The sequence below is a fragment of the Labeo rohita genome, chromosome 18, assembly GCF_022985175.1.
Source record: "Labeo rohita strain BAU-BD-2019 chromosome 18, IGBB_LRoh.1.0, whole genome shotgun sequence".
Classification (NCBI taxonomy): domain Eukaryota; kingdom Metazoa; phylum Chordata; class Actinopteri; order Cypriniformes; family Cyprinidae; genus Labeo; species Labeo rohita.
In genome coordinates, this window is record NC_066886.1 from 12210979 (window position 1) to 12222694 (window position 11716).

General features: G+C 36.8%; 1 protein-coding gene across 3 annotated transcripts in view; it reads right to left on the reverse strand.

The window, feature by feature from the left end:
* megf11 (multiple EGF-like-domains 11) overlaps window positions 1-11483 on the reverse strand; it is a 152956-nt gene extending 141473 nt beyond the window's left edge. For all 3 annotated transcript variants that reach the window (XM_051134957.1, XM_051134958.1, XM_051134955.1), the window contains exon 1: window positions 11260-11483. The gene's annotated coding sequence lies outside the window, so the exon portion shown is untranslated. The remainder of the gene's footprint in view (window positions 1-11259) is intronic.
* Window positions 11484-11716: the final 233 nt, after the last annotated feature.

The window sequence follows — 11716 nt, forward strand, 5'->3', positions numbered from 1 at the left end:
CGCGCATTCACTGCATGACAGATGGAGGCGCTGGTGCGCTCACTTGCTCTTAAAGTACTCTGTCATTTTTGGTTGTACAGATAAAAGTAATACATCTTTCGAATCTGTAAAGACTCTACTATTTGTGTGTACTCAGAATAACAACCAAACATTGCGCTTTTGTAAAATAATTAAAGCAAACCGGATGTGCTTTTTGCCGTCTCGGCCTCTGTGAACTTGAGCGTGCCACATCAAAACTCTGTGTATAGCCTACTTGCCTTACAGATGTGAAAAATATATCTATAGAGTTTAAAATGTCTACTTTTAAACAAACCAATTCAAATAGGCCTATTCTCAAATTATGTAATCTGTATGAAGCATGCATACAGTTGCATAACTACTGCAGAGATGAAGAGTCAGTGTCACCGACTTTATCTCTTAAGCTACAAACAAATGAAGCCCTAGTTTATCAATAAATTATTAAAATGTTAATGCAGTCTCCTAGCTGTTTTTCCCTGACACATTCATAATTATAATATATCTGCAGTGCACTGTGGAAAGCTTTATTTGCATGCGCTTGAGTGCTTATTAGGCTACGTAGGCAATTACAGGCTCATAACTATGATTTGTATGGTTTATTAATAAACCTGCGACTAATAGTCGACTAATGCTTAAGACGAATGACTACTAGTCGACCAGGAAAATCTTTAGTCGAGGGCAGCAACACAACTATCACATTCAAGGCCTAGAAAGGTGGGTCATTAAAATAGTCCATTTGACATCAGTGGTTCAGCCTAAATTTTACGAAGCACTCTCATGAACGTGCATCAAAGACTGACACGGAAGAGAAGAAATTGTTAAGTAAAGACGTTTTTTTTTCGTTTTCTTTGCACACAAAAAGCATTCTCATAACTTCATAACATTGCGGTGGAACCACTGATGTCACATAGACTATTTTAACGATACCTGAATGTATCAGTTGCATTGCTGTCTATGCAGGGCCAAAAAGCTCTCAGATTTTATCAAAAATATCATAATTTGTGTTCCAAAGATGAACGGTCTTACAGGTTTGGAACGACATGAGGGTGAGTAATCAATGACCAAATTTTCATTTTTGGGTGAACTATGCCTTTAAGGGAAAGTTCAGTCAAAAAATACAATTGTTCTATCATCATATATCTTTCTTTCTTCCATTTTCCATGCAATGAAAGTCGGTGGAGTCCAGTGTTGGACTGTACAAGTTTGGAACTACACAAAGGTGAGTAAATGATGACAGGATGTTTGTTTTTGGGTGGACTTGTATGCCCCTGTCATATGTTCCGGAGATTGGTAAGGGAATGGATATGTCAGCTCATACCCATACATACACATATTGCAATGCGGGAAAGAAAAACAAAGCTGTGAAAATGCCCATGGCGCTACATACCATTAAAGGTCACAGTAGGTCATTTCTCAGAATCAACTGCCTCTGGCATATCAAAATATAAATGCATAAAAGTCCACATAGAGACTTCTTCCATGCGAAAATAATGTAAAGCACTAACCCTGGCTGCATGTACGGTGTAAGAACAAATGTTAGATTTTCATTAAAGATGATGTAATTGGCTGCAAAAGCACGTTCGTTGTGTGTACGGCACGCTCATTATAATGTATGTGAAATATTAAAAGCAAGCAGCAGTCCTTTGTAACAAGCTCTTGTTTCATTAAAAGTTCAAGAAAGATAGTTGCACCACCAGTTCTAGAGATAATGGAGAAGTGTTTTCTTTTTTGCTCAGACCTTTGGATGTCATCAAACACAGCGAGCTGTTCTCTGCTACAAGTTCAATTGAGATGTCCCTGAGCACAGTTGTCTGGCCTAGGACAGGACAGAAGGAAACACCAAAAGCAATTTCCACCCAGGTGATCCCGCCCCGGGGCCCCAGCAGGGTTTAGACGAGGAAATTAAACTCAACGCTGGTCCCGCTGCTTGAGAACTCCAGTCAAATGAACAGCCAATGTGCAGACTTTTACCACTTCACAGAGAAAATATTAACAGAATAAAGAAAGAGGCTTCCTGCAGGGTGTGGAGCGAAGCGGCTCACGCAGAATGGCTAATGTCCTCTCTCCTGAGTGATGGAGACGTCTGCAGGTTCAACTCTAACGACTCCCGGAGCCTGTGCTGAGAATAGTAATTTACCAATCACGCTGTCCATACTTGAGCAGAGAGCACACTGGGTAAAAAAAGGAAACATTATGATAAGTTCAGACACAGGCTTACCCATCAGTGTGGTACGAGAAACGGCTGTACACAAACCTCTCAAAAGTAACTGAGAGCTGCAGTCAATGGAGGACTAAGAGGAAACTGACTAGAACGAGCAGAACACAAAGTACAGAGAGGAACAGACCCAGCATCACCCTCGGTACATCCATTAAGATGTCTCACAATACAAGACGGATCCATGGTACACTGGGCTTGTTTAGGTCTGTCTATTGTGAGTGCCGGGACAGGAATAGCTTGAAGCAAAAAAGCATAAAGTTAATGGGGGACACACTCTCTGGGATTGCAATGGTAAATTATGACTCCCATAATATACAATTCAGGGGCACTCTTGGTTTACAGTAAAGGCTGGATGAAGTCCTTGGGCTATAGTGCTCATAATGGGTGCCGTAACTGAAAGCCTGTAATGTTAATGAATAACCAACTCAATCCAGATCCAAAATGATGCTATAACTCCAAAGCTCCAGTGGAGCCAACAAGCAGATGGCCTGGTTTCTGTGAGCTACTCAATTTTGCATTAATGTAACCTTTCAATATGAGGAAAGATTTATATGCAGCATTAAAAACGATGACCCTTACCCACTTCGATTACAAAACACAGCCGATTGAGTTTTCGTGTATGTGACAATCCCTCATAAGAAACGTCCTGCGGTGTGACGACAGCGGGTCAGGGAGGCTGTGCGGCTCTGAGAGCCAGTCTTTATGGTAATACCGCTCTGATTGAGATAAGTGGCAGATGTAAGCAGGACCATCAGCAGTATTTGTAAAAAGTCAGTGGATTCTCAAGGGAGAGCTGCTTGTCATTACAACCGCCGGGAAAAGACCTGATGAGTGCATTATTCAGGACCCGGCAGAGCCGCAGCTAAGAGGTGTGGAGTTGGCATCAGAGAGACGAGCTCTATTGAGCCTTGCTATAAGCTCACATCAGTGCTTGTTAATTAGCTTTGCTTAAAGATGCTCACAGCCGATCTTTATTTGATTCTATTCTTGTTGCCTCCGAACTTACAATTGTGTGACTTATCATTCGCAATCTCTACTGAAGACCGCAGTAAGATATGAGCAATTGTTTCACTCTGAATTCTCTCATTATTAGCTGGTGAAAACGTTAGCGTTCATCATATTAAGTATTATCATTTTCTCTAGGCAGTGGAGGACCTGGGATTGGTTGGACAAAGGAAGCACTGGAACTTTTCAGGGAGGGCTGCCAGTCGAAACTGCAAACCGGAAACATAGACTCTATTTTAAAAAAATGGTTCTTTCCAAAGAGCCTCAAAAGCCTCCAGAAGGAAAAACCATGCATTAAGAGCCGGGGGGTGAAAACTTCTTTGAAGACCAGGGTAAATTTAACTTATTTTGTCTTCTGGGAAACATGTAACATCTCCTGTAGCCTCTGAAGGGCAGTACTAATTAAAAAAAATATATATGATATTCAGGCAGAATAAGAAAAATCTCCATTCTATTCAAAAGTTTTCACCCCCCAGCTCTTAATGCATGGTGTTTCCTTCTGAAGCATCAGTGAGCGTTTGATCCTTCTGTAATATTTGCATATGAGTCCCTCAGTTCTCAGTGTGAAAAGATGGATCTCAAAACCATACAGTTATTGCTCTAAAGGGTTCAAATACACAAAAATGCTGAAAAAATTAAAAAGAATTTGTGGACCTGAAGGATTTGAACACCTGAAGGAAGAACAGAGGGCAGTTTAACTGTTCAAGACAAACAAGGGACTCATGAACAACTATCAACTATAAAATAAATAAATAAATAAAAACAGCTGTGGATCATTCAGTTAACAACACAGTATTAAGAATCAAGTGTAACTTAATTTTTAAACTGGGTCATTTTTTTAAATTCAGCTATTATTTTCACTTGTGGACTATATTTAAACTTATGTAAAATATCTTACTCAGGTAAGTACTAAATAAACAGTAGTATGCATTTTGCATGATCCCTCTTATATTGGTAAAATAATTACCATTTTCAATGATTCTGAAAAGGGGATGTAAACTTTTGACAACAACTGTATACATTCCTGCTTATTAAAGCTACAAAAGTGATTTAGTCAAGAACAGTGAGTCTCTCTTTTGTTGTTTGATTAACATGAACGACTACTGCCACTTTAAAGGAGAAGTTGACTTGCAGAACAAAAGATGTTCATGTCTTTCTTTCTTCAGTCGTAAAGAAATTATGTTTTTTGAGAAAAACATTTCAGGATTTTTCTCCATATAATGGACTGCTATGGTGCCCCGAATTTGAACTTCCAAAATGCGGTTTAAATGCGGCTTCAAACGATCCAAAATGCAGTTGTAAACGATCCCAGCCGAGGAAGAAGGGTCTTATCTAGCAAAACAATGGTTATTTTCATTTTAAAAAATACAATTTAAATACTTTTTAAATCTCAAACGCTCATCTTGTCTTGCTCTGCCTGAACTCTGTGTATTCTGGTTCAAGACCTCCAATCGTATTTTCTCCCTTAACTTCAAAAATCATTTCAAAATCATCCTCATTGCTGCAGAAGTACCCACCCAGACTTTGCAAAGTGAACATGCAAAGAAGATCAAACACTCTTAACAAAAAGTTCAGACAAGACGAGCATTTGACATTAAAAATGTATATAAATTTGTTTTTATAAAAATAACTGATCGTTTTGCTAGATAAGACCGTTCTTCCTAGGCTGGGATCATTTACAACCGCATTTGGGATCGTTTGAAGCCACATTTAAACTGCATTTTGGAAGTTCAAACTCGGGGCACCATAGCAGTCCATTATATGGACTGAAATGTTTTCCTCAAAAAACATAATTTCTTTACAACTAAAGAAAGAAAGACATGAACATGCTGGATGACAAGGTGGTGAGTACTGTAAATGTATCTGCAAATTTTTGGTCTGGAAGTGGACTTCTCCTGTAAGAGCTCCCCGGATCCAATATACTGTTTTCTTTCTCAGCTGTTTGCTTTCACCTAAGGCTTAAATTACTGTGTTTATGAGGATACTTGCAAAGATGGGCATTTTGACACATACTATGTATATTTTCATGTATTAATTTAATGCAAATGATACGTTTTTGTGACAACAATGCCACACAATTGTGTAACCGTGATAGAGACTATAGTTCAAAATCTCCACCAGTTAATCATGTCTACCGGTGTATCACCCACCCCTAATACGAACTTCAAAAGAAACAGCATTTATTTGAAACATAAATCTTTTGTAGCATTACAGTTTTTTGCTGTTTCTTTAATGCATCCTTGTTGAATAAAACTACTCATTTATTATTAAACAAAAAAGTTTTACTGACCTCAAACGTTATTGGCATTTTGTATGCACATTTTGTAGAATCATAGATTCTAATCCTACATTCACCAGACTCTAGCCTCATAGGGTTGAAACATTTTCAAATCCTCAAAACAAAATCTTTTTCATGTCTTGCCTGGTTACATTTATTTATAAATTATAAAGCATTTGATAATTTAGAAGCTGGTTTGCCCTTCTATCCCCCACTTCTATGTAACGCATAGTCTCGCTGCGAATGGCTGACTTTATTTGACACTAATGTCTCTGCGAAGAAAAAGTCTTCTGAGAGTTGTCTAAACAATCTTCCTCTTTCAAGTGTTCTGTTGGACAAATGCAGCACAAAGGAAATGTTTGATTATTAATGAGTAGTCAACACTACTATGCAAATACAAGCTGTTATGTTCCTCAAAGAAGTTTTTACTGTTTCATGCAAGCTTTTACATTATAACATAAAGTACATTTACCTTCTCACTCCATTTAAAAAATCTGTTCCAGCCATTAATAAACAGGCTTTGTTTTTCATCTGTGGACTTTTTTGTACATTCAGCTAGCACCTTATAAAAGCCTACCAAGCACTCTACCGCGAAACTTTTCTGTAATTAAAAGACATGTTTGGCATGCCTTGTTCAAATTAGATTTGGGAATTTTACACCCAGTGGAAACATAAACACTAACACCTCTGGTGTTTTCTTTGGAGAGAAACATCTGTGAGACTGAGACCAAGTTCTGACACAAAGATCTTAAATGAAAGAACATAATTTCACATTCTTAGACAGGCGATGACATCCAACATTGTTGTGCATAGTGAAAATATACAGAATAAGGTCGAGAAAAAACAAACACTATCAAAAAAACTGTGGCTGTCCTTGATCTGTATATGCCATCAGAGGAAACTAGAAACATACATCAAGGTTTTCAATTACAGCGCAAAAGCTGACCCAAGAAGGTTCAGCTAATGGCTTTATATTTTTCATTAACACTTCTTAATGCTCCCTCTATAACCTCAGGGTATTTGTTCAGTGTATAATGTTCAATACGCTTTGGATAAAATAACATCTATCCGGCAGCTCATTAAGAAATCAGCTTGATTTGCAGAATAAAGGTCAGGTCTTACTATGCCACTGAAGGTTTCCTCTGTTGAGCACTGTCTTCAATGCCATTGCATAGCATTCAATTTTACTATATTGTGCACTGTAAAAGACATGTACATTGTGAAATATAGTTATAGGCTACTGCCAGTCCTCCATTAAAAGCTTTGACCTATAAATTACTGTTTACAACAAATCAGATGCTAAATACTACATCGTGAAATAACGAATACAATGTTAAAGTGGAACAAAAGAAATGATTGTTTTTCTCTGAATTTCGACCTGCTTCGACTCCCCAAACAAATAAAATATTACTAGAAATGTATAATCAAGTGAACTCCAGCAGAGGAACAACTCAAGTCCAATTTTATATGCCCATTCCAATTTAGAAAATGATTCATTCTTATTCTAATTGGCTGCTGTTTCATCCATCATTTTTTGGTTTACATAGACAGCCTGTTTAATCATAAACCTACATACATGTTCTTACAATCTCAATTTTTGTTGTTGTTCATTTTTCACAAATAGGGTAAATCAGGGCCTGAAAGTCATAGTTTATGCTAATTAAGTGAAAGGAGTTGCTTAACCTTCAGATTATGTTCAACCTCAAATGGGTAAAGTAAATATTATATGAGCCGTTTTATTTTCTATTAATTTTATATGAGGCTTGCCACTTTAAAAGCCTTTTACCAAAGAGTATAAATAGTTTAATCATGAGATCTTCTAGCAATTAATGTTAAATGAACACCAAACTGATATATTCTACATCATAAATGTGACCCCGGGTCACAAAACCCATCTTGAGCAGCACGGGTATATTTGTAGCAATAGCCAAAAATACATTGTATGGGTCAAAATGATCAATTTTTCTTTTATGCCAAAAATCATTAGGATATTAAGTAAAGATCATGTTCCATGAATACATTTTGTACATTTTCTACCATAAATATATCAAATCTTAATTTTTAATTAGCAATATGCATTGCTAAGAACTTCATTTGGACAACTTTAAAGATGATTTTCTCAATATTTAGATTTTTTTACACCCTCAGATTGCAGATTTTTTAAATATTTGTATCTCGGCCAAATATTGTCCTATCCTAACAAACCATACGTCTATGGAAAGCTTATTTATTAATGTATAAATCAATAATTAAATAAAATTGCCCCTTATGACCATGTTTTGTTGACCAGATTCACAAATAATGAATTGCAAATAAATAAATAAACACCAGAGTATGTAACAGATAAAAACATTTTCTTGTGGAAATGTTCTATGAAGCTCCATCAATCACTCTGAAGAGCAGCAAAACAATAAAACTTTATATAATTTATGACATCACGTACAAATAAACACAGGACCATACACAATCGATCTTATGTCTTCCATTATCAGTACACTTCTATAGCGTCCTAAAACATAATACATCTACAAACCAACAGCCACTTCATCTATTCAGCTGCCTATATCCCTGTTTGTGTCAGACTCAGTCATACTAATTAAGATACAAAATTGACATGAAAATAAGCAAACTTGTACACATACAAAGGAAATGGAAACTAAGCAGACTCTGATGAGGTTCACAACAAAACAAGGACATCTCATTCAGTTTCTATAGCAATTTGCCAAACACTGATGATTACCTTTACACACACGTAAAGCATCACTCTTTAATGGATTTGCCATGAATCTTAAATCTCCTAGATTATATTAGCATCTAAATCCTCTGTAACAAGTTGCATGCAATGGCTGAAACAGACATAAAGCTGAAACAGCTTGTGATACTAATGTTAAATTTATGTTGTTGTGATTACATTTAACCAGGCTGAATAAAAATAAACAAGCTTTTCAAATCTGAATACTACAACAAAAGGATGCAGCTCATTTTCTGCATTGATCTGAGTCAGTGTATAGCCACAGAATGCTAATTTAAAACTACTTCTATGCCTCAATTCACCAGCACCAATACCTAACCAATTAAAACAAATCTCATCTGCAATTTGAAAATCATCAGGCCTAAATATTTCAGAAATGCACAAAAGCACATCATAAATTTAAATTCGATTCAAAACTTAAAATGCCAGGCAACGCAGAAAGTTGAAGCGCGCCGTCCTTGGGAATTCAAACAACTATTAGCAATGCACAGCCAGCGTTCCTTCATTAATCAGCACTAATTAAGACTATTGATCGAAGCAAACATCAGGATTTCCAGCTGAAAGGGTTTACTAGACTGTAAACTGTTAACTCTACAGGCGATGACATAGCAAGGGAAAAATCCAAAAGATTTGCCTTTGCCCTTGGTTCAAGCCTCACTTTGCAAACCAGCTCAGAAAATTAAACCAAAAATGCCCCGCTTCCCTGTCATTAAGTGCTGTCAGGACGAATCAGAGCTCGCAGACCAGTGGTGCTGCACAAAGCAGCGCTCGGTCTCTCATTGTTGAGCTTCCTGTCTCACTCTTACACATGCATGCTTAGTCACACAGAAGGTTAGGCTTGACAACAATGTCCCAGGATTCAAAACATAACACATCAAGGTCATATTGAACTGGAGGTAATAGATACAACCAGTCAGGTCAGCATCATCAAGCATTCTCATTATTTTCATATTTGCGCTAAATCACAAATCCCATGCATTAGGTATTGCTGCTGTAGTATTGTATTATTAATCAGTCTTTGGTCAAATGTAGTGTTTACATTTACATAATAACTAAATGTCATATTGGGTGAAATAACGTTTTGCACATTTTAAACCTTTTAGCAAACACATTCCCGGAAATGACTCAAGACTGAGCTGCTTTGCAATATGCACATAATAATATATTTTCACGGGGAAAAAAAAACAAAAACTAAACAATGTCTTTTTTTTTACTTTGTCGTGGGGGAACAATTGGGCAGAAAAAATAGCAGGCAAATAATGAATATCTTCTCAACAAGACTGCTGTTTAATTAGACTAAAAGCTCAAGACTGGAAACAAAAGCTGCATTACTGTATTGGCAAAGTACATTTATGACTTTTTGACAGATGGCTGTAATGCAGTCTAGGCAAGTCGACTAACCAACACGCAGCCCTAGATATGCCAGACAGACGAAGATACAAATGTGAGTCAGACAAAACTGTGCACACATTCGCTGCGCATGCAACAAGACCCATGATGTCTCTCTGCATTCAGAAGATGAGCACAAAAACATAACATCAGATATTCATGTCAATAACAGAACATGCATCTTATCTAGTCATCTATATGATGTTGGTTTGCTTTAAGAAAGTCAATAGTGCTGATGTTACAAGGCATTTAACTGCCTCACAACCTGAAAAGCTCAGACATACATTTTCATACATTTCAAAAAATAAACACTGTCAGATTAGAAGCAAATGATGTCCCACAAAACAGCACACAGTGATGTAAACAGTCTTACGTATGATGACAAACACTGAAGGGCCAACCAATTATATTTTATATACAAAGCTGTTCTTGTCTGTATGAGGGAATATTGCTGCTAGAAATAAAAATGACTCTACTATATCATCTAAACCTGCTATCTGCTATATTTCTATATTTACAGGACTGCATCTTATTGGTTATGCACTGGGGCTTCTGAACATCTCAATAAGGCTGTCATATTGCTCGATAGAGCCATCTAGTGGCCCCAAAACTTTAAATCAAAGTAATGAATGAAAAGACGATCCCGGGCGAACAGTGAGTGCGTCGTCTCGTGCTGTTTTATGCCTTTGATAAAGGGAAAAAAACAGTACTCGGCTATTCAATAAATGCGTGAGGTATTTGTCTGTGTTCATTAGCATACATAAACTCGTTTTATGAATAGCTGTTAATGTTTTACAATGAGAGCGTTACAGTTACAACCTTGTAAATTACTGTGGTAAGATAAGGTTTCACAGACATCAAAACATTACGAGTGGTTTGATAACGTAGCATTATTACGTTACACTATTTATTATATAATAATGCGTTAATAAAAGATTCAGATAGCATATTTTATTTTATTGACGTACGACAACGCATTTAGTTTATTTATAACAGCATTTTCTAGATAAAATATTTACAGACAAAAAAAGGCTCGACTGAATGAGGACACTGACTGAAGAACAGTACTGGATACGATATGTCAACTTTGGCTTTAGGAGAAAATTCACCACGCTTATAAATAAATATAGACTGCAGCGATGTAGCCAAATTGACAGCTCACATAATCGATCTTGTCGCCCAAAACTGAGCCTAAATTATATATGATAAAGAATAGCGATCGATTAAAATAATAAATAACTTAATTTTCCCCCATTGTCATTTTATTTACTTTCAACAGCGAGTTTACAAAATGAAAACAAATGTATATATAGGCTATAAGGTATAAAAAATATATGTATATGTATCTTTATCTTTATTGACCTGTTTAACTATCACATGAATTTATACTTGAATAATAATGTTCAAAGACTATATTTCTGAAGTCGAAAATTTGTAAATAAGACTATTTCTATAGACGTTCAACAATATATTCATCCGTTAACTGAACAGCTTGTATATGATTCAGCAACACAGTGCGTATTAATATTTAAAATCAAATTTTATTGCAGATTACAGTGTACTACTATAGGCTTATGAAGCGGAATACAAAATACATACCTTCTCCCGGTCTGTTTTACTTTCCCTGATCTGAAATCGCTGCTCGCTGTTCGTCCATAGTCTTCGTCTCTGGAATTAAACTCTCCACTTTCCCGTAGGTAATTTATGGCAGACTGTGTGAAAAAGAGTCCTGGAGTGTGTTTTATAAATTTCGCTGTACTGTTCGCCTTTTCGGGCTAGTGTTGTGAGAGCGCTGCGCTGCGGTTCATCCTCTGTAACCGAGACTGTTGCCGAATGTTTCTGCCTCTCGCGCGGCCTCATTTTAAACTCACGTGACGTCAGAGATGTCATGGTGCTGAAGCTGCAAGCGCCTAGTAAACACATAGCCTATCCGTTTTGTTGGAGAAAATACAGTTCTCGGTTAACTTTTACATCAGTGTCACAGTTAAAGCAAAAAACTATTTTTTTTCAACTCCTCCCATTTACACTCTGTCACTTAAGGTGAGTCCCAATTTGC